We start from the raw sequence: 24,318 nt of genomic DNA on the forward strand, positions 1-24,318 counted from the left end.
TAAAGAGGATCTTTGGGGTCTTGTAAATCTCTTCTGTAACCTCTTTGTCTACCTTAAGGCTCTCAGGGTCACACAATTTCTACAAATGTTGATTATGTGAAATAAATCCACATTCTGAACCTATGAGAGCACCAAAATAGTTAAAAATGGATGTAAAATCCCCACATTCACATCGCAGTGTTTATTCCATTTGCTGTACACAGAGAAATTTTCCAAACCAGTGCCTCAGGTGGGAACTAGATCTTAAACCTACTCTTAATATTAGAGCTCAGAACTAACCATATAGTTTATTCATCCTAATCTTAAATCTTCTGTTTCAATGGAATATCAAAGATAAAGCTAAAAAGAAAATATTTTAATATATGGAAATATACTTTTTAATGTGTATGGTTTCTCTAGAAAACAAATGTCCTTGTAATCAGCTTATGTCTAATAAAGTGAGATTAGAAGGAATGCTTACTATGTCTGTTTTACATTGGGTTAAATTCTACAGCTGTTGCTATCCAGGCAAGATCCTGATATCTTAACTAATATATTAAAACTAATAGCTTGACATCTTGTTTCTATACCAGGTATCTACTTATCTAATGCTGTGGCTGTGAAGGTTAGCACACCATTCACAAGGTTCTCAGTTTTAGTGAGAATTTAAGGAGAAAATAGCGTCATATGACAAAGGTGTGTTTCGTCTGCTTATCCAGTGTTCTAAAATTATGGGAGGACAATTGGGGTCTTGAATGGGGCCCAAAGAAGTCTGTTTTGTCAATTACCTAGTTATCTAACTGAAGTTTGCTCTCTAGTGAAAACTAAATTGCCTACTTCTATATTGCATAATCTTTAACAGTTGAAACCAAACAGAATACATCATCAATCTTCCTCAGATAGGACCCGTACGTTTTCACAAAGGCAGGATATTTTCTGTTGATAGTACTCACATAGGAAACTGCTTAATGCACCACAACATTTTTTAAGGTATGGTTCATGTCTCTTGTTTAGTGAAGCATTTGAATGATAATCAATTTGACTGATAATCCATCAATGAGGTAAGGTATAAATGGGAGCATGCACTCTGACCTCAGATAATGTTAACCTATATAAGCCATGGAGCTGGGACATTAAGTCTAACTTTAGTTATGCCTAAATTTACTTGTGGAAAATACATCATTTTGATTATTGTTTACTAGCAATTTATTAGCATTTCATAACACTTAATTATGAAAACAAAACATAATTTATCAAGTCTTTTAATTCTCAGGTTTCTGAAAAGCATTTTGGCCAGACATAGAAATGATTAACCCCATCATTTCATTATCCATCTACTCATCCATACACACTTACATACTTACATAATGTAAAACATTATGACATGCCTGCAGTGTTACGTGCTCTGCTTTATGATCTGAAAATATGATAGTGAATAAGACAGGTACCTACTCTCAAGATGCTTATAGTCTATATTTAGGAAATGTTTGGGTAGCAGACATTATTTGATTGCCTTCCTGGCATCTAGTTGTTACTTCCTTTTTCTCAACACGGGTTTGGAAAACTATGACGTTTGGTGAAGCTGTTGTTAAACTAACCACCACATTTTGTCTCTCTGGTTTAGTTGTGAGCATGGGAGCTACACTGGTTCAACTAGAGTAAATATGTGGACTTTTGCTTAGAATTAAATTAATGGTGCTATTTGTCCTATTATAATCGTCCATGAAAGAGAATTCACATTATAGAAAAACAGATGAGACTCAGGTGACTTTTAGCCAATAAATGGACCAGCTCTCTTAGTGTATTTAGTCATAACAAATGTGTGTCATGATGTCATCCCATAAAATGCACATTAGAAATTCTAGAATTACTTTAATTTGTTAAAACACTAAGTGATGGAATTTGCTTTATTTATCGGATTTGGAAAGAACTATGAATTAAAAAAATAACATAAAACTAAATTTCCATATACATTCTTGTTAAGAAAATCTGGGGCAACAATTTGATGTGACATTATTACCTAAAGCAGCTCAGGAATTCATAACTTTAAGAATTAGTTAAATAAGAATTCCTTTAAATCCAGCTGAGAGGTTTAACCACTTGAGAACAAGGCCAGAAATGGGAGAGGTAGAGGCAAAACACCCAAGAACCTAGTGAGTATGAAATAGGTAGTTGAGTGGGTAAGTGAGAACTTTAAGACTCAGCAGTCATTTAGAATTAAAATACCTTTCACTGATTTTTTAATATCTTTTAAAGAATAGTTCCCCTAATCCTATTATTTCTGATCATGACTATTGCTTTTCAGGGCTAGAGTTACAACTTCATTTTACCAAATTGTTCCTTTTGCTAGAATCTTGCACTTGGAATGTAATACCATTCCTCTTGGTGGAAACTGATGCACTTTACCATGTGTTTGGAAAGCCCTTCCATAGCTGGGGGGCAACCTGAGCAATGCTTATCACCCATGCCAAAGGGGGTTATGCGTGGAAACCAAGACTAGATTCTAATAACTCAAAGCATGTAAGAAGACTGGATTCTGGTAACTCAAAGCACCTTGAACTGTGTTTGTGTAAACTCTGGGCCATATGGGATACCACTCACCTATGGGAGACATCATACTGGAGAAGTTTACCAGTAGATTGAAACAAATGCAGATGATATTGAATAGACACAAAGCCAGACTCCAGGTGTTTGGTGTGTTGACAGAGTTAAAAAAATATGCTAGAACTGAGCTTCTCAAATGATCTGTGGTAAAAGTCCAGGTTTTTTTGATATGGTTTGGCTGTGTCACCACCCAAATCTCATCTTGAACTGTAACTCCCACAATTCCCACATGTTATGAGATGGACCCAGAGGGTAATTGAATCATGGCGGCGGGTCTTTCCCATGCTGTTCTCCTGATAGTAAATAAGTCTTATGAGATCTGTTGGTTTTAAAAGAATGGGAGTTTCCCTGCACAAGCGCTCTCTCTCTTTGCCTGCCGTCATCCACTTAAGATATGATTTGCTCCTCTGCCTTCTGCCATGATTGTGAGGCCTCCCCAGCCATGTGGAGCTGTAAGTTCATTAAACTTCTTTTTCTGTTTTTTTTTTTTTTTTGGAATTGCCCAGTCTTGGGTATATCTTTATCAGGAATGTGAAAACAGACTAATACAGTAAATTAATACCAGTATAGTGGGATGTTGCTGAAAAATACCTGAAAATGTGGAAGTGACTTTGGAACTGGTTAACAGGCAGAGGTTGAAACAGTTTGGAGGGCTCAGACTAAGACAGGAAAATGTGGGAAAGTTTGGAACTTCCTAGAGACTTGTTGAATGGCTTTGAGAAAAATACTGATAATGATATGAACAATAAGGTCCCAGCTTAGGTGGTCTCAGATGGAGACGAGAAACTTGTTGGGAACTGTAGCAAAGGTGACCCTTGTTATGTTTTAGCAAAGAGACTGGTGGCATTTTGCCCCTGTCCTAGAGACTTGCAGAACTTTGAACTTGAGAGAGATGGTTTAGGGTATCTGGGGGAAGAAATTTCTAAGCAGCAAAGAATTCAAGAGGTGACTTGGGTGCTGCTAAAAGCATTCAGTTTTATAAGAGAAGCAGAACATAAAAGTTTGAAAAGCTTGCAGCCTGACAATGTGACAGAAAAGAAAATCTCATTTTCTGAGGAGAAATTCAAGCAAGCTACGGAAATTTGCATAAGTAATGAGGAGCTGAATGTTAATACCCAAGACAATGGGGAAAATGTCTTCAGGGCATGTCAGAGGTCTTCATGGTAGCCCCTCCCATCACAGGCTTGGAGGCCTAGAAAGAAAAAATGGTTTCATGGGCTGGGCCCAGGGTCCCTGTGCTGTGTACTGCCTAGGGATTTGGTGCCCTGCGTCCCAGCTGCTCCAGCCAAGGCTAAAAGGGGCCAAGGTACAGCTTGGGCTGTTGCTTCAGAGGGTGGAAGCCCCAAGCCTTGGCAGCCTCCACATGGTGTTGAGCCTGCGGGTGCATAGAAGTCAAGACTTGAGGTTTGGAAACATCCACCTAGATTTCAGAGGATGTATGGAAATGCTTGTATGTCCAGGTAGAAGTTTGCTGCAGGATCAGGGTTCTCATGGATAACCTCTGGTAGGGCAGCGTAGAAGGGAAATGTGGGGTCAAAGCCCCCACACAGAGTCCTTGCTGGGGCACCACCTGGTGGAGCTGTGAGAAGAGGGTGACTGTCCTCCAGACCCCAGAATGGTAGATCCACTGACAGCTTGCACTGTGTGCCTGGAAAAACCACAGACACTCAACACCAGCATGTCAAAGCAGCCAGGAGGGAGGCTGTACCCTGCAAAGCCACGGGTCAAAGCTGCCCAATATCATGGGAACCTACCTCTTGCATCAGCATGACCTGGGTGTAAGACATGGAGTCAAAGGAAATCATTTTAAAGCTTTAAGATTTGACTACCCCGCTGGATTTAGGACTTGCATGGAGCTGTAGTTCCTTTGTTTTGGACAGTTTTTCCCATTTGAAACAGCTCTATTTACCCAAAGCCTGTACCCTCAAAAGGCTGTACTAATTTGCTTTTGGTTTTACAGGCTTATAGGCGGAAGGGACATGCCTTGTCTTTGATGAGACTTTGGACTGTGGACTTTTGAGTTAATGCTGAAATGAGTTAAGACTTTGAGGGACTGTTTGGAAGGCATGATTGGTTTTGAAACATGAGATTTGAGAGGGGCCAGGGGAGGAATGATATGGTTTGGCTGTGTCCCCACCCAAATCTCATCTTGAATTGTAATTCCCACAATCCCATGTGTCATGGGAGGGACCCAGTGGGAGGTAACTGAATCATGGGAATGAGTCTTTCCCCATGCTGTTCTTGTGATAGTGAATAAGTCTCATGAGATCTGATGGTTTTAAAAAATGGGAGTTTCCCTGCACAAGCTCCCTCTTTGCCTGCTGTCATCCACATAAGATGTGGCTTGCTCCTCCTTGCCTTCTGCCATAATTGTGAGGTGTCCCCAGCCATGTGAAACTGTAAGTCCATTAAACCTCTTTTTTGTAATTGCCCAGTCTCAGGTATGTATCTATCAGCAATGTGAAGACGGACTAATACACTTTGCTTTCAAAAAAGTTTTATGTCCATATATCTCTTCTGCCTTGGATGGACACTTTTGTAATATAAATGAAGTACTAGAAAACTTAAATACAAAGCTCCATTTTTTATGGATTCAATAGACATCAAATACTCTGTCAATTTCCTATAGAAGTTTCCAGATGCCCACAATTTGGAGAGCACTTTAGTAGAGTTCATCTTGTAATTCTCAAGTGCAAATTAAATGTTTTTCTTATCAAGATAAAATAATCCAAAGAGGTAGCACCACCCTGAGAAAGCCTTAGAGAAATTTCTTTTTCACATCTTAGTTCTGGGGTCATATACTTGCTTAAGAGAACTGGGGTACTACATGGAGAAAAGAACATTAATTCAGATTTTTTGGGGGTCAATTAGAAGAAGAATATCCATTTATTTCTCTTTTAAGAGAATACAAGAGGGGGTGATAGCTTCAATTTTTGACTTTTGAAATAATTTAAGGAAAAGAGATTACTATATATAAATAGACTAAGAACATAGTAATATAAAACTTGAATCTTACTTAAGGCTATATTCACTAGAAAGTAAAAGGGGCCCAGTTGGTGATATGGTGTGGATATTTGTCCTCTCCCAATTGCATGTTGAAATGTGACACCCAGTGTTGGAGGTGAGAACAGGTGGGAGGTATTTGGATCAAAACAGTGGATTTTTCATGAATGGTTTGGTGCCCTCCACATGGTAATGAGTGTGTTCTTGCTCTGCTAGTTCATGTGAGAGCCGGTTGTTTAAAGGAGCTTGGCGTCTCCTCTTCTTTCTCTTGCTCTTTTTTGCTATGTGACTCACCTGCTCCCCTTCCCTTCTGTCATGACTAAAAGCTTCCCAAAGCCTCACCAGAAGCTGAGCAGATGCTGGTGCCATGCTTGTACAGCCTGCAGAACCAGCAGCCGAATAAACCTGTCTTCTTTATAAATTACCAAGCTTTAGGTATTCTTTTATAGCAATGACAAAAGGGCTAACCTAGTTGGCAAAATTTTTTATTGAGATACACATTTAAAATGTTTTGCCTATTAAAGGGGTCAGATGATTATTTTAGATCCTAAAAAATTAAAGGGGTTACCTGTCATCTTTGGTCACAAATTTCCCTTTCATTAGTGGATTAAGAATAGTGGACTAATGGCCAGGCTTGGTGGCTCACGCCTGTAATCCCAGCACTTTGGGAGGCCGAGGTGGGTGGATCATGAGGTCAAGATGTCGAGGCCATGCTGGCCAACATGGTGAAACCCCATCTTTACTAAAAATACAAAAATTAGCTGGATGTGGTGGTGCACACCTGTAGTCCCGGATACTCAGGAGGCTGAGGCAAGAGAAGTACTTGAACCTGAGAGGCGGAGATTGCAGTGAGCTGAGATCGCGTCACTGCACTCCACCCTAGTGATAGAGTGAGAGTCTATCTCAAAACATAAAATAAAATAAAATAAAATAAAATAATAAAATAAAATAAAAGTGGACTAACAATGAATATTGAGTCTAAAGATGTTGCAGGGGAAAGTTATGAGGAAGTTTCTATGCTGTGGAACTTGGATTGATCCTGTGGAAAATGGAGAACAATTCAAGAATTTTAAACAGAATGGCATGATCTGACTACTTTTTTATTTTTTGAAAAATTTTCTTCGTTATTGAATGGAGAATGTATTGGGGGTGCAATGGGAGATGTACATGAGTATTAGAGATGAGGAGGCCAGGTAGCTGGTGTTAAAATACAGTTGAAAGGTAATGGATACCTGAATTAAGACAGTAACGGGGGGCGGGTGGGGGGAAGAGAGAAAGAGAGAGACAGAGAAGAACAGATTTAGACTCTTCAAGCACTTATGTACAGGTGAGTGATTGAATACGGTGTTTAGGAAGAAGCAGAATTCAGGGCAATTTTTAGTTTTCTGTCTTGGTCAAAGGCACGTGGTCATGAACTTCATAGAAATGGGTACACAGAAAGAAGGAAAAGGAGTTAGAATAAGGAGGGGTGGGACTGATTCAAATTCAGCCATGTTGAATTTGGGATTATTGTGAATTCTGGAGCTAATTATGAGTAATTGGAAAAGGGATGCTTCTTTTGACTTTTGGGGCATAGTAACTAGAAAAATCATAATTACATAAACAGTTTTAAACAAACTTCTTTGAGACATTTGGTCTATAAAAACTGCAAAGATTTAAAACAGATTCAATATTTTTCTGCCAAGTCCCTGTATGTAATAAACATGTTTCAAAATCAGAAAGAATTGGGAGGCCAGCTAGGACAATACTGATGTCAGACTGAACCAAAATCTAAAATGTAGAAGAAGCAAGAAATAAACCGATTACATTAACCAAACCTTAGTTTTCTGTACAACTTCTATATCAGAAACTTTATGAAATATGATGTTTTGCCTATTTTAAATTTGTACTGTGTTTAAAGAAGAATGTGCAAAGTGAACATTCTTAAATAACAAAAACAACTATAAAGAAGTGTAGAGGGGATCTGTAATGACTTCTGAAGAACTTGGAATCATCTGAGATAGGTAAGATAATATAAAGGAAAGAATTCTGAACTAAGCTTGAGTCATCACTTAACTGGCTCTGAGATTCTGATTATTTATGCCTGCTTTTATTCAATCATCCATCAAGCATGTATCAAGTACTTGTTAAATGCCAGGTTCTGAGAATACCAAAAATAAATAAATAAATAAATAAGGCATTCTGGGTTAAGTGAGGAGGGGAAGACCCGCATACCATTACAATTCAATATGATAAATGTGATCAGAGCAGTCACTTAAACAGCTGTGGAGAGACAGCCTAACTCCTCCAGGGCCAGGAGTGAGCTTGGAAGAATTTTCTGCTCTGGGCAGAAACAGAAAGGAAACACTGAGAGTCATGTTTTGTTCTTAGAATAAAATTAGAAAAAGTATGGGGTAGTTTTATGTTTTTATTCTGGTCATGATAAGTGGTTCCTTATTGAGGTTATATGGTGGTTAATTTTTTGTGTCAACTTGACTGGGCCACAGGGTGCCCAGCTATTTAGTTAAACATTATTCTGAGTGTGTCTGTGAGGGTGTTTTCTGATGAGATTAACATTTGAGTCAGTAGAGTAAGGAAAGCAGATGGTCCTCCTTACTGTGGTTGGTCCTCATCCAAACAGGTAGAGGCCTGAATAGAACAAAAAACGGATCCTCCCACAAGTAAGAGATCATTTTTCCTGTTGCACGGCCTTCAAATTGGGACATCAACTTTTTTTTTACCCTTCTTTGGACTTGAACTGAACATCTGCTCTTGGATCTGGAACTACACCATTGGCTTTTTAGGTTCTCAGGCCTTAGAACTCAGTCTGAAACTAAACTATGGGTTCTGCTGGATGTCCAGCTTGCCAACTCTACCTGCAGGTCTTGGGACTTTCCAGCCTGCACAAATGTGTGAGCCAACTCCTTGTAATCTCTCTCTTTCTCTCTCTGTCTCTTGCCTTCCCTCTCTCTCTTGTTCTTTCCCTGTATAGACAAACATACATATATACAAACATCATACAGGTTCTTTTCTCTGGAAAACTTTGACTAATACAAGTCATTTAGCTGAAGTGCTGGGGTTGCTCCTGAAAGTTCTGTGTTTTTGAAAAAAACTAAAGAGAAGTTTGCAACTTAGACCTTGGAAAACCCAAGCAATTGGATTAAACAGCAATTGATAGTGGTTGAAATTTAAGGTCAGTTTACCATTCTGAGAAGAAGGGGTCTGTTTCATTTAAAAAATTTAAAGGTAAATAGTGAATTTCTTTTTTTTTCTTTTTGGAGACGGAGTCTCACTGTCATCCAGGCTGGAGTGCAGGGGCGGGATCTCGGCTCACTGCAACAACCTCCGCCTCCCGGGTTCAAGCAATTCTCCTGTTTCAGCCTCCTGAGTGGCTGGGACTACAGGCACATGCCACCATGCCTGGCTAATTTTTGTATTTTTGGTAGAGGCGGGGTTTTACTATATTGGTCAGCTTGGTTTTGAACTCCTGACTTCAGGGGATCTACCTGCCTTGGCCTCCCAAAGTGCTGGGATTACAGGCATGAGCCACTGTGCCTGGCCAATATTGAAATTTTCGTTATTATTGAAGTTTCATTATTTGAAAAATGAATTGAGCAATAATAAAAATATGAATCACCAATGTTTCAATAGAAATATTGGTAGGTTACAATCCTGATGTTTGTATCCTAATTTCACCCCAGCCAGTTGGCCTGGCTTTGGGGTTAACAAAAATATTTAAATATGGACAGAAGAGAGAAGTATACATTTTTTTCTATTTTTTAATAATCAGTATTGCCCAGGTTTATTCCCCAATAAATCCTCCCCCTTCTTACCTGCTGAAGGTGTACATTTTTAAATCAGGTACACAGGTAACTGATTAAATAAACAATTTGAATAAACAAAGCTCTACTTACTCTAGGACAGAAATTTATGAAGTAAGAATTTTAATCTGCTTTTCAAATAATCTAATAAAATATTTGCAATATTTGTGTAAATATGTTAATAAAAGTAGGGATAGATTGAAGGGACCTAAATAGCTATAAAATAGTTGGTTAAATAAATAATTATGAAATACTATGCAGCCATCAGAAATGGTGTTGTTAAACTCTAATTATGACATGAGAGGATGCTAAACCTGTCTACATATGAAATTAACATGTAATAAGTTGTACCAGTATTCCTGTTTAGAAAGGAACTGTCTTTGTGAAAACACTTAGGATAAGAGAGAACCTGCTTGCGTGAATGAAGGGAAATGAAGAATCAATGGAACTATTCTGTCTGCTTTGCATGACAACCTAGGAGCAGAGGAGAATGACGGGACAGAGGACAGAAGGTCCAGCGAGATGTTGTGAGAAAGGGATTGTTTATAATTCAGGGCTAGTGCAAATTTCCTAGTAGGCGGCTTACCAAAGGACCCTTTAGAACCGTAGATGTGTGATGTTTGATTTAAATGTTGGTACTGCTATGATGTAATCTTTTTTGTCTTCCCACTAAATCTTCAGTAAAGTCTGCTCCCAGGTGCTATGTATAAAGTGGGACTTTCTGCATAAATCAAAGAGGAGGCTGAATTTGATATCAAATGTGGAAGGAATGTAAGGAGCCTGGAGCCTGAAGCAGAGGAGTTCAGGAGAACAACTGCGAATTTTGAGGCTTCATCCACAGAATGTGGATTGAGGGTTTGAGCTAATGTTATTTAGATCTGATGGGGTAAGGAGGAGGCATTAGCTGACACTGATATGTGATATGTAGATGATCTTAAATCATACTTTTTGTGCAAGTTTGAGGCTACACTCAAATGTGCACACACATTTACATGAACGAACAAAGATGAAAACATTGTACAGCAATAAGTAAACTGTGCTTCTGGGAGGTTGGATTTAATTTCTTCTTTATATATTTTTTCTCTTGAATTTTAAAAATAAGCACTTTTTGCTTTCCAGATCAGAAAACAAAAATATTTGCTTTGAAAAACACTATTTTGCTTTGCTTCTAGATCAAAATTTAATCAAGCAGACGCTGAGCTTTGCAAGAACAGGGAAATATCATGGACCCACCTTATGCATTCTTTGTAAATTCTGTGTGATATTTGATATGTATTAGAAATGGTACGTACGTTGTAAGCTTTTTTTCCTTTTCTCTTGTTGCTTTGCCTTAGATAGGTAAATCATAGCTTTGGAAGGTTTTATGAGGTAGACTGTATCATGCTTTTTAAAGCTGTGCTTCTGCTTGTGGTATTTGTCCCCTTTTTCCTCATCCTCGCAAATACACTTTGAATGTCACTTCCTTCTTGGAAAGCTGTATCCAGCTCCAAGAGTGCTTGTTTGTTTTGTCTCTGCGCCTATGGTGCCTGGGTATACCTGAAACAAGGTTCTTATTACAATATTGTGTGCTTTTTCCTATTTACAGCTGTTTTCTCCACTAGATTATTAATTCCACAAATTTCCATATCACAATTTTTGGAAAGACTATTGGTGTGCCCAAGATTTCTGTGAATTCTCAAGTTCACTTCTGGCCCGAATTTCCTGCCCATACAGAATTTGATGAGAAGTCACCTTGACCCCTCATGTGTGCACTCCTGAGTTAGACAGGACACAGAACCATCTCTTTGTATGCCCTCTGCTTAGCCCAGATCCTGGCATAGGAAAGTTTCTCAGTTTGTGTTGCATGGATAAATACTGAAGTCAAGTGCTTACAATATGGAGCCTACCATTACTCAATTCAGTCATAGCTACAAGGCTGCTCCATTGCATAAACCCATAAAACAGATTTAGAGTAGGCTTTTAACTATACATAGTATAACCACATCAAAAAAATTTTTAAGTACACATACATTATTGATGCTTTAAATAATTCATACCTATTAAGAATAAGTATACATGTTATACCATCCCTCCAACACTGATATTTGCAAAAAATCAACACTATCTCTTAACTTCCTAGTGTGATATTTACTTTGCAACACATTTAGAATTGTCCCATCTGTATTAGGTTTAACTTCAAAAATATCTGGGGTCTGTTTTGTATCCAACTTGAAGAGAAAACTGCTCTGTCTTTCCACTATCATCTATTATTATTATGTTTTCTGTAATGCATTATACCATGTGTAACTAATATGTTAGCATTACAGAAAAGCATCTGCTTCTGTTTTAATGTCTTGATAAAAGTGTTGTAAATATTGTAGCTGTATAAGATTCCTTTCCTTAAAGGATCTGTTTCATTTCACCTGGAAACTATCCTAATTCTTAAATCTTTCAGCCAGATGCTGTATCTAGTAGATGAAATGTATGCTTTTAATCAACTTTTTTGTTAATTAGTCATAGAAAATATGCAGCTTTATATTTTTAAAAAGTGGTGTTAACATTCCAAGGTAAACAAAGAACCAATGATATAACATTCATTCCCATACCGTACAATTAACATAGTGTTCATATTTATTTAATTACTCAAAACTTGGAAAGTATACTTACAATGTAGAAATAAAGCATTAGGGGCAGCAGAGACCACTGTTCACACGGCCATGTGACTTTATTCAAGGAGCCCTATCTTTTGGAGAGCCACTGTGCATGAGATTTCCTCCTGATGCCCTTTTCACTCAGTGGTAATCACTTTAAACAAGCTTTTGGGGGCAGCTGGAGGGTTGCCCTTTCTCCATTAGGACACATATCCCAGTGGGAACAGAGAGCAGTTAAGGATGAAGCAATAAACTCAAGTTGGGTTATATTCAGTTTGTCGCTTTTAGGTTGGGAAGGAGGGGTCAGAGGTTAATTTCCTGTGCTTTTTTTCTTGGGAAACCTTAGTTTCGCAGAATATTACAGCTGAAAGTGGATGTAGATATCATCTAGTTCAAAAACATTCATTTTGTGCATAAATAGAATCTTATAAATGTTAAACATGTAACCGCAGGGAAAAATAATGTCAATCTGGTATTAAGATCTACATAAGATTATCACAAACTGTCATTTCACTCTTGTAGAAAGACCATTGGTATGCTCATGGTTTTTGTACCTTATCAACTTACTTCTGGCCCCAACTTCCTGCCAGTACTGAATTGGACGAGAGATCACTTTGACATCTCACATGTGTGCTCCTGAATCACATAGGACTTAATGATTTTTTTCTTAATTTTCCCACAAAACTGTACTCCTGCCGTTCAGTGCAGCCCAGCTGTTTCCTTTGTTCCAAAATTCCTACTTGATTTAAAAGCAGAGATTTTATTTCTTGTACTTGTCTTTTTCCTCAAATGGCATTTTTTTTTAGTTTACTCTTACAACAGAAGGTGCCAACTCTATCTATCTATTGTCTGTCTACCTGTATCATCTATCTATCACCTGTCTATATTATGTATCTATTGATGTGAATTAATATAGTCTATGAAAGTTGTCAGAACCAAAGTGGAGTCACTTGTCTCAAACCCTAACGAGAGGGAGCTGAGGAAGGCCATGAAGGTGGGGCTATCATGTGTGATTTACCTGATTAACAGGACTTATCATAATAAGTTTTTCCAAACTGCAGCTTGCTCCAGGAGCCACAGAACAGGTAGCATCACAAAGACAGATAGCTGCTTGTACAGAAACAGTTGCTTGAAACGTTGTCTCCACTCATGAACTGACCTGAATTCCTGGATAAACTCCTGGAAGCAATGTTCTCTTTGTTTCAAAACAACTTAGATGTACTCCTCTTTTTGTCTTTAAAAACTTCCTCTTGCTTCAACCTCCTTGGATATGCCCGTGGTCCACCATGGCACACATATTCTGTATTATAATTCTTGTTATTCCCAAATAGATTTTCATTAGAGAACCTTTCTCTGTTGACAAAAACAGACTTCATTTCCCCATTATTCACTCTCCCACAGAGATAACTATTTCACATCTTCTCCCCTCTCCTCAAACCTCCAGTACTTTATTCCTTCTCATCCTCTCAAGCTAATGATTCCACTTCTTATTCCACTAAGGAAGTAGAGAGACGCTAAAGAGAACTTTCTCATCTCTATATCACCCGATCAACTAACCTACGTGCATCTGATCCACAAACTCTGCCATCCCTCTTGTTAATATGGATGAATGCACTGTGCTCACACCTAAGGCCAGCCTTTCTGCTTGTACACAACTGTATCTCCAGCACTTAGTGCTATGCTTGGTGCATAACAGATACGAAGAGATGCAATACTTACAAATGACTGACAACACTACTCTTGTCCTAGTTGACATAGATTCAAAGGCTGTCCAGTGAGTAAAATGCTAAGCCTTAAGAGTGTGACTTGTGTTATTTCCATTTCACATCACTAAAAGAGAAAGCTTTTATACTTTCTCTCTGGGTTCAGATTGGATGTGGTTGCCATATACCTGAATTCTCTTTGTTTAATTATTTTATATATATGTATATTTGTGTGTGTGTGTGTGTGTGTGTGTGTGTGTGTGTGTGATGGAGTCCACTCTTTCACCCAGGCTCCAAGAGCACAGTGGCACGATCTCGACTCACTGCAACCTCCACCCCCCAGGTTCAAGTGATTTTCCTGTCTCAGCCTCCCAAGTAGCTGGGATTATAGATGCGTGCCACCATGTCCAGCAATTTTTTGTAGTTTTAGTAGAGACGGGCTTCACCATGATGGCCAGGCTTGTCTTGAACTTCTGACCTCAGGTGATCGACCCACTTCAGCCTCCCAAAGTGCTGGGATTACAGGCATGAGCCACTATGCCGAGCCAGTTTTTAAAAGATTTTTAGGGGTACATTGTAGGTACATATATTTATGGGGGAACATAAGATAATTTGATACAGGCATATGATACATAATCACATGAGGGCAAGTGGTGTTTCTATTATTTCAAGCATTTATCATTTCTTTGTGTGACAAACATTCCACTTATAGTCTTTTAGTTATTTTAAAATGTATAATGAATTTTTGTTGACTATAATTACCCTATTGTGCTATCAAATATAGATCTTATTATATTAACTATATTTTTGTACCCATTTACTATCCTCACTCCTCCTATACCCCCCACTACCCTTCCCAGCCTCTAGTAACCATCATTCTACTCTCTATCTCCATGAGTTCAGTTGTTTTAACTTTTAGCTCACACAAATGAGGAGAACATGAAAAGTTTGTCTTTCGGTGCCTGAATGAATTCTCTTTGGTTGAAACAAAAGTTCCAAGGGTTGTACTAGGGGATGAGGATAGGACAGGTAACATGATAGTATCCCTGTTGTCACAAAGTTTGCATTATAGTGAAGTGAACAATTACTTTAATTTAAAATTTAGTTAGAATTTGAGGTACTTTGGACCTAAGTTGGTTAATTAATTAAAATACCAAATTAAACAAACACAAGTGGATAATTTTCTTTTCTACTTGTCTGACTGCATTTTCTTATAGTATATTTATTTGGTTTGATGAGTATTTTTTCTTGTTTTACAATGCCTTTATTATCTGAATTCCAACCACTGCAGCTGCCTTCTCACTATACTTTATCCCATGATGTGTAATTAAGCTGTCCCTTTTCCTGTAATTTAAAAGGTTAAAGAATTGATTATAATCATCACTGCGAGGAAAACCAGCAGGAATAAAATTACAGATAATATTTTTCTTTAATCCAAATGTGTTTAATATATGTTTATTTCAAGCTGATCTCAGGACTTACAGAATAGGCTATGTTACCCATATCTAGCCTTTTAGGCAGAACCACAAACTATCTGTTCAGATAGATTATTATTCTTTTCAACAGTTTTAAAAAAGAGGAACGCTTATCTCTTTCTCTTTTGACCTCACATTTTATAAATTTAAACCTTTATAAAATTCTTTCTTACATCTTACCTGGCTGTTTTCTGGGGAAATTTAAGCTCAAGTCTTCATAAAATACAAGTTTAACTTTATTGATTTCATTCATCTGACTTTCTTTCTTCAGCCCAAATAATTTAATTTCTCTGAAACTTTCTAAAAAGAAAGATTTGAGAAAAAAGTACTTTCTCTCTCAACTTCATTTTTCTCATTACTTTGGTGTAAACATAACTATGAAATAGCAAAATATCACACAGTATATATTATAAAACAGAATTTTCATTTGTGCCAGATGCAGGAAGTAAATTATCTGCTCCTCATTTTTTTTTAAGTAAAGCTTACTTAAATAACCTGGGGGAAGTACTATAATGAGTGAAACACTTCGCCTGTATTAAAAATTTTTACAACTACATGAGAAATACAGTCTTAAATATGTAAGTGTAATCAAGAAAATGGGCTTTGCAGTGAATATTTTGTTTATTTGTGAAGTAATGATTCTCTTCTTAAACTTTCAGTCTTAGAGAAAAATATATGCACATGAAAAATTATAAACTCTCAGTATTTGACTGCCTGCTGAGTTATTTGTTATGGTATATTAGAAATCTTCAAGGAAGAAAGGATTAGAGTGGGCTTGAGTAACTGGGAAAGCAATCATACTGCAGGTGGAAGTTTAGATTTGAAAGAAATACTAGGATTTGCCTGAGAAGAGAGGAAGATATCACAGAGAGAAAAATTCCGAGTGAAGACACTGGATTCTGGCATGAATAACCCATATGAAGAAACATGGAATTTTGGCTAATAACTCCTGAGAAGAACAGGGTTACATTTAGAAAAAAAAAGTTTAGATGGTGCCTTCAAAAAAATGACCTTTCTGATTATCACAGAAAAATATTGATATTTTCTGAGAGCAAAACACCTGACTAATTCTTTTTGTTTCATGCATTTATGACTCCTTTCTATCCATCTGTCTGATCCATTCTGAAATAGGTATATTTTAATATGTATTTTCTTCTGAATATAGTAACACATATAATAATAAAAATAATAGCATCTAGTATTATTCTGTCACTTACTATATGCTAGGAACTGTTTTAGGTGCCTTACAGTATTTACTCAATTTCTTAGAGCAAGCATATAAATACTGCCATTACCTCAATTTTACACATGAGGCAAGTAAGGCACAAAGAGGACAGAAGAGGCTACACATTATAGAGTCACAATGGGCAGAGCCAAGATATGATCCAGAGCTTGTGCTCTTATTGTTATCCAGAGCCTGTGCCCTGGACTTAATCATGTAGGCACTTTTGTTGAGCATCTGTTAAGTGCTTGACATTGTGGGGTATACAAATATTGGACATGGCTCTGCCCTTGAAGAGCTTACAGCCTGTTGCTAAATTGTGAGAGATAGATTTAATAAACTTCAATTGTTAAGAGACAGTTAATGAGATCAGGGAGAGTCAGAGAGATTTGCGTTGAGAGGAGTTGGAGGAATTCACTGGGCTAGAAGACATGGTTTAGGAGGGCACCAATGGGAGTGAGTATACAGAGGTGGTGTAAGTTTCCTATGGCAGCTGTAACAAATACCACCAACTTGGTTGCTTAAAACAACAGAAATGTATTGTCTCATAGTTGTGGAGGAGAGAAATCTGAAATCAAGATGCACTCCCTCTGTGGCGTCTAGGGAAGAGCCCTTCCTTGCCCCTTTCTGGCTTCTGGTGGCCTCGGCTATCCTCGGTGCTCCTCGGCTTGGAGCTGCGTCTTTCCAATCTGTCTCTGTCTTCACATGTCCTTCTTTCCTGTGCCTCTGTGTGTCCTCTCCTCTTTTTAGAATGACACCAGTCATTGGATTTAGAGTCCATCCTAATCCAATATGGCCTTATCTTAATTTAACTAATTATATCTACAAAGACCCTATTTCCAAATAAGGTCATATTCTGAGATGGGCATTAATTTTAAGGGGTGCTATTCAACCTGGTACAATTGCAACAAGCCCAGGGTTTTGTGGAATGGTGCAGCTACCATGCTTTATTTTTTATTTTTTATTTTTTGAGACAGGGTCTTGCTCTGTCACTCAAGCTGGAGTGTAGTGGCATGATCACCGATCACTGCAGCCTGACCTCCCAGGCTCAATCAATCCTCCCACCTCAGCCTCCTGAGTAGCTGGGACTACAGGCTTGTGCCACGTCAGGCTAACTTTTTTGTATTTTTTGTAAAGACAGGGTTTCACCATACTGCCCAGGCTGGTTCTGAACTCCTGGGCTCAAGTGGTCCACTAGCCTCAGCCTCCCATCCATGTTCTTTTTTAAAAAAATTTAATTTTTAATTTTTGGGGCTACATAGTAGGTGTATATATTTTTGGAGTGTATGAGATATTTTGATACAGGCATTCCCACGCTTATTAGAGAAGAGAGTAAGTGAGAGATCTTTGGGTTGGGTGAAATGTGACTCGTGTTTTAAGCCACAGGAGTTGGAATGACATTTCTGCATATGTTTCAGTGACAATATGAAACGATTTTATTTCCTGGAAAGTATTATCCATTTCTGGGTCTCATAAAGCCCTTGGTGATTGCCGTGCAAGAAATTAAGCAGATTATTTTTCTGTTGAAATATGCTTCTTTATCTTTCATAAGTTTACATCTTGCTACTGTTTTCCGTGCTTGTCGGTATCCACCTCCTCTTTCTCATATTTTGCAGTGTCATAAAACAGCAATCATTTCTTCAGTGCCTGTTATGTACCCAGCACAGATCTCAGTCTCTATATTTAATCTTCACAAGAAATTTATAAAAACCGTCCTATAATCTTTTTATAGGTGAGAAAACTGAGGCTATTTTTGTTTCATTGCTGCATTTTAATGAAAATGAAATATTCTAGAGATTATTTTACCTCATAATTAGTCATGCAAATTTTAGTTAAAATGTAACCATGTGTTGTGCTACTACCATAATAATCAGATGAATTAGACGCCTTTTATATTTCTTAAGTTCTCAAATGCTTAGGAAATGCTCTGCCTGGAAATGAGAAGCTTTCTTTGATTGCAAGAACAAATTCAATTTCAAAAAATGCTGGAGCTTAAAAATAGATATTGTAGAATCAAGGATATCTGACAGATCTAGTTTTTTAATTCATGCATTTCTCTTGGTAACATAAAGTTACTGGGAACTTGAACTGCTGGCTCTTACATGTACATATTCAGAAAGTGTTATCTTTCCAACAGCTATTTAAAGCTTCTATTTCTCAAAATCCTATGTGAGGAATTCTAGCGGCGTGACTAAGAACATAAATGCTGGAGTTAGCCACCTGACTTGCCACTTTAGTTTGCTACATGAACGTGGAAAAGTTACTTAAACTTTTTGAGCCTCAGTATTCTCCTCTGTAAAGGAAATACAAGGGTAATTAACATATAGGACTACTTTAAAAACTGTATAAAATTGCATGTATTTGCCTGTAACAGAGTAAGTGCTAAATTTATTCACCAACATTTAGTAAAGAACACACATTTACTTCATTATTTATGAAATTTACTTCATGACATTTTTAATGCTTGAGTTTGTGCTTTCAATTTCATTAGTTGGTAGATACATTTTAGTTTACTCTCTTTCAAGTCACAAAATCAAATGTAAAACCCAAGTTTCAAACATAGACAATCCAGTGTAAGGAAATATGGAAGATTTTATTGATAGCCTTGTTAAATGTCATGTAATACAAGGATAATTGCTTTTATGGGTTGCTACATAGGCTTTTATCATAGCACATATTAGAGTTGGATGTACTTAGGTGGTTTGGCATCTCTCAGCTTCTTTTTTTTTGTCAAACCTTTACTTTTATTTTATTTTATTTCTTAAATTATACTTTAAGTTCTAGGGTACATGTGCACAATGTGCAGGTTTGTTACATATGTATACATGTGTCACGTTGGTGTACTGCACCCATTAACTCGTCATTTTCATTAGGTATATCTCCTAATGCTATCCCTCCCCCCTCCCCCAACCCCATGACAGGCCCCGGTGTGTGATGTTCCCCTTCCTGTGTCCAAGTGTTCTCATTGTTCAATTCCCTGAGAAAATGCGGTGTTTGGTTTTCTGTCCTTGCAATAATTTGCTGAGAATGATGGCTTCCAGCTTAATCCATGTTGCTACAAAGGACATGAACTCATCCTTTTTTATGGCTGCATAGTATTCCATAGTGTATATGTGCCACATTTTCTTAATCCAGTCTATCATTGATGGACATTTGGGTTGGTTCCAAGTCTTTGCTGTTGTGAATAGTGCTGCAATAAACATACATGTGCATGTGCCTTTATAGCAGCATGATTTATAATCCTTTGGGTATATACCCAGTAATGGGATGGCTGAGTCAAATGGTATTTCTAGTTCTAGATCCTTGAAGAATTGCCACATTGTCTTCCACAATGGTTGAACTAGTTTACAGTCCCACCAACAGTGAAACAGTGTTCCTATTTCTCCACATCCTCTCTAGCACCTGTTGTTTCCTGACTTTTTAATGATTGCCATTCTAACTGGTGTGAGATGGTATCTCATTGTGGTTTTGATTTGCATTTCTCTGATGGCCAGTGATGATGAGCATTTTTTCATGTGTCTTTTGGCTGCATAAATGTCTTCTTTTGAGAAGTGTCTGTTCATGTCCTTTGTCCAATTTTTGATGGGGTTGTTTTTTTCTTGTAAATTTGTTTGAGTTCTTTGTAGGTTCTGGATATTAGCCCTTTGTCAGATGAGTAGATTGCAAAAATTTTCTCCCATTTTGTAGGTTGCCTGTTCACTCTGATGTTAGTTTCTTTTGCTGTGCAGAAGCTCTTGAGTTTAATTAGATCTCATTTGTCAATTTTGGCTTTTGTTGCCATTGCTTTTGGTGTTTTAGACATGAAGTCCTTGCCCATGCTTCTGTCCTGAATGGTATTGCCTAGGTTTTCTTCTAGGGTTTTTATGGTTTTAGGTCTTTCTTTCAAAAGATTTCAATAATTATTATTAGACTACTGGAATAATTTCCACTTTAGGTAGTTTTTTAAACTTTTGCCAAGCTATTAGTTGATAATGATCTTATGATTTCTTAAATCACAAGATAACTTATTGTCTTCTGGTACGTGCAATGCTTATTCATAATATTTAAAAATAAGATTTAGCTACTTTTATAAATAGTAATTTTTGTATGTAATGGATCTTATTTGTTGTAGAACATCAAATATTATATATGTTTTCTTCCTCTCTCCATTCCAATATTTCCTTCTGTTAACCAGAGGTATGAATGTTTAAAGTAAAATAATATTACTTATGTTTTCTGTGTCCTTGCAGAACGGTGACTAATTGACAATTGTTACATTAAGCACCACCTATCTCAAAATAACTTATTTTGCAAGTGATTTCTTTGGTTCTCAGAATCTTAGAAATCAGAAGAAGTGGAATTCTATTAGGAGATTTATTTTTATTTCTCTTGTAACACAAGGTGAAACCTCTGGATATGTCTTGAATCAGGAAGCACAAGGCATTTACGGACTGAAGCTAGAAATTAATAGGGACATGTTTTTTGGCTAAATATTTATTTATTAAATATATAAATATATATTTATTAAATATATAATAAGTATATATTAAATATTTATTTACAATTCTATCAGCGTTTGGGCTTGTATGGCTAGTTCTAAAATTATCTACTTCTATATAATCAAAATAATAAACTCCATGTGGACTTTTAAGTTGTCATACACAGTTTAGATTTTGCAGTGTCCATAGATCACCATTCTCAGTTGTAACCCCGTGTTATTTCATCGTGATACCTCACTTATAGGAAAAAAATTGAGTAAACTGTCTTCTGAAGATTATAATAGAAAAATTAGTTTCCTTATTCTCATTTTAATTTTAGAAATTTCTCATATTCTAGGCATTATAATTTATCTTTTATATTTGTTTAGATTTGTTTTTAAGTGATACAATTATTGATTTACATTTTAAACCAATATATGCTTTAAATGAACACAAGCCTAAACTACAAGCAATTAGATTTTAAGTTGTTTATTTAAACACTTGATTTACTTATAATAGAAAAATAGATTATTTAAAAATATTCTGCTTTTTAGGGCCAGGCATGGTGCCTCCCGCCTGTAATCCCAGCACTTTGGGAGGCTGAGGTGGGTGGGTTGCCTGAGCCCAGGAGTTTGAGACTAGCCTGGGCAACATAGTGAAACCCCGACTCTACAAAAAATACAAAAGTTAGCCAGGCATGGTGGCATGTGCCTGTGGTCCCAGCTTCTCAGGAGGCTGAAGTGGAAGGCTCGCTTGAGCCTGGGAGGTTGAGGCTGCAGTGAGCTGTGTTTGCACTACTGCACTCTAGCCTGGGTGACAAAGTGAGACACTGCCTCAAAAGAAAAAAATCTGCTCTTTAAAAGGTGGTGTTGTATCAATGGGGACATAAAATCACTATACTTTTTGTTTATTCCTGCAAATATTCATAGGAAGTAAAAGAGAGCAGAGCACATTAATATAACTTCAGATATACAGTGGACATTGCTTTGTTGAATTGAGTTCAGGGGTTGCCGATGTCTGAATTACTCTGTAAAAAGACAGAATTTGTTTTTTCTTCTGAAAGGGTGGGCACAGGGAAAAGGAGGAAGGGGAAGAGGAAAGAGTAGACAGAGTAGACAGTAAAAAGGAGGGCTGAGCCACGTGATGGGGTGTGTGAAGGGTTCTTAGGAATAAGGCTCTAACATTGAATTTAAATTTTTTTTTTTGCTGCTTTCAAGTATAACTTCTTCCTCTCTCCAAGATTTTTATTAAAGTCTGCAACAACAAAGGACTTTTGTGTGTGAGTGTAGATCAAGGAGAAGGGTTAGAGGTGAAGTCATAGTAATTTAAATTTAACATTCATTTCCTCATTCTTTTTTAGTAATTAGAATAAAATATTATTCTCATTTTACCTCTTAAATTTTGAAATAAACATTAATATTACAGTATTCACAAATAGAACACAGCAATCTTATATCATTTTCAAGTGACACAAGGGTCGTTTTAAGTCTCCAAGGAATGCATGGCAATGGCAATGTTCATGCAGCTCGTCATCAGCACCCGGCACGGTGGTGTGAGTCAAAGCCTGGAGTAGTGTTAACAGCTCTGAGTGCACATTTACACAACACCATAATGATGGGAAAGTATGATCCATTGGCAATTCACAGGCTGAGTTTACGTCACCAACTGATTTATAGTATGCACTATTATTACCCTGTGTCACAGAATATAGAAGTCAGGCACCCATTTGCATATAGTGGGTATGCAACCATTTGACACCTCATCAAGCATTTGAAAAGAAAAGAGGATTTCAAGTGATATTAATGGTATTAGCGGTAATACTAGGTTGCACAGACTCTTCTTTTATTTGGTTTTTAATGTATTAACCAGCAATTGTAATCTCTCAACACTGGGGCTTAGTTGTAGTGAGGTCACTGTGTGTCCTTCCTGTAATGTGGTACAGCGTTCATCTCAATTGCTACAGTGTCGTAAAGTTATAATGGGATTATTCTTTCACATGCAGAATCCCTGGATTTCAAAATGCAAATCTCAGGAGATTACAGTTAAACACTGTGTTATTGACCTAATTTCTCCGATGGTTTAAATTCATTTATATTTTTATCTGCAAAATTTTATGCTTATAATTGTAAGCTTATGCAGTATGTTCAATATTCTAGTTCATGACAACTCAGCTCCATACCATCCCATTAGATGACCTAGTGGGCTGAATGAATAATTACAGAATCAGTTACATGAATGCCTGCATATACATGTATGTGTACGTATTTAAAACAATAAATATAAATGCTAGTTTTAATTTACATTATATTGAATAATTTCATGATAGATTAGTTTTCTACTATCTGTGTCATGTCATATCATGGTTTAAGATAACTGAAAATGTTTTTAGGATTGTTGAGAGAAGAGAAAACAGATAGAAATACTTTAGAATAAAACGCCCAATTTTACCATAATATTTAGTACCCGTACAATCTTATGAAGAGATTCATACTACCTACCGTATAAATTATTGGATAATTTATTTCCATTTTTTTGCTAACCAAATTCCCACAACTATGATGTAAAAGATATATATGACTTATTATTTCTGAAATCAAAGTTCATTTTTCTTTCCATTAAGGCAACTATGAAATTTTGTTGATAATAAGATTGCGTTAGTTTAGATTTATTTGTTGCTATAATTTAGTTTTAGAAAGCATTGACTAGGAAAAATTATAATCTGTTAGAGAAGCATATATTTACTTTTTGATGTATTAAAATGAACACCGATTTGCTCAATAAGAATTTGTGTAAATAGTGTTATATTTGGTGTCCAATATGTTCACTTGTATATGCACAAAGAGGGCTCACCGTGGAAAGATCTGTGGGGAGGTTAGATTGGTATACTCGTCTCCTGAGAACCATTTTTCCCCCCACATGCTCCATTCCTCATGCTTCGTTGCTATCTCTTCTTTCAAATATGTTAGCGGGAAAATGGCTTAAGTGAGATAGACAGGTATATTCTGAAAGAAATATATATTTATTATTTACTTAATGCTATGTAAATATTGTAAAATGAAGGAGAGCACATTTTCATGATTCTGGAAATTTTTGTTAGTTTTAAATATATATATATGTTTGAAAACCAATGCCCGTGGCAATCTTAGTTGGTTGGCAAATACATTTCTATCTCCAACCCCTTTCTTATGCATCCATTAGAAATCAGAAAAATCAGGCCAGGCATGGTGGTTCACGCCTGTAATCCCAGCACTTTGGGAGGCTGAGATGGGTGGATCACCTGAGGTCAGGAGTTCGAGGCCAGCCTGGCCAATGTAGTGAGACCCTGTCTCTACTAAAAATACAAAAAATTAGCTGGGCGTGGTGGAAGACACCTGAAATACCAGCTACTTGGGAGGCTGGGGCAGGAGAATCGCTTGAACCCAGGAGGCAGGGGTTGCAATGAGCC

The sequence above is a fragment of the Pan troglodytes genome, chromosome 2 (genome assembly GCF_028858775.2).
Source record: "Pan troglodytes isolate AG18354 chromosome 2, NHGRI_mPanTro3-v2.0_pri, whole genome shotgun sequence".
Classification (NCBI taxonomy): domain Eukaryota; kingdom Metazoa; phylum Chordata; class Mammalia; order Primates; family Hominidae; genus Pan; species Pan troglodytes.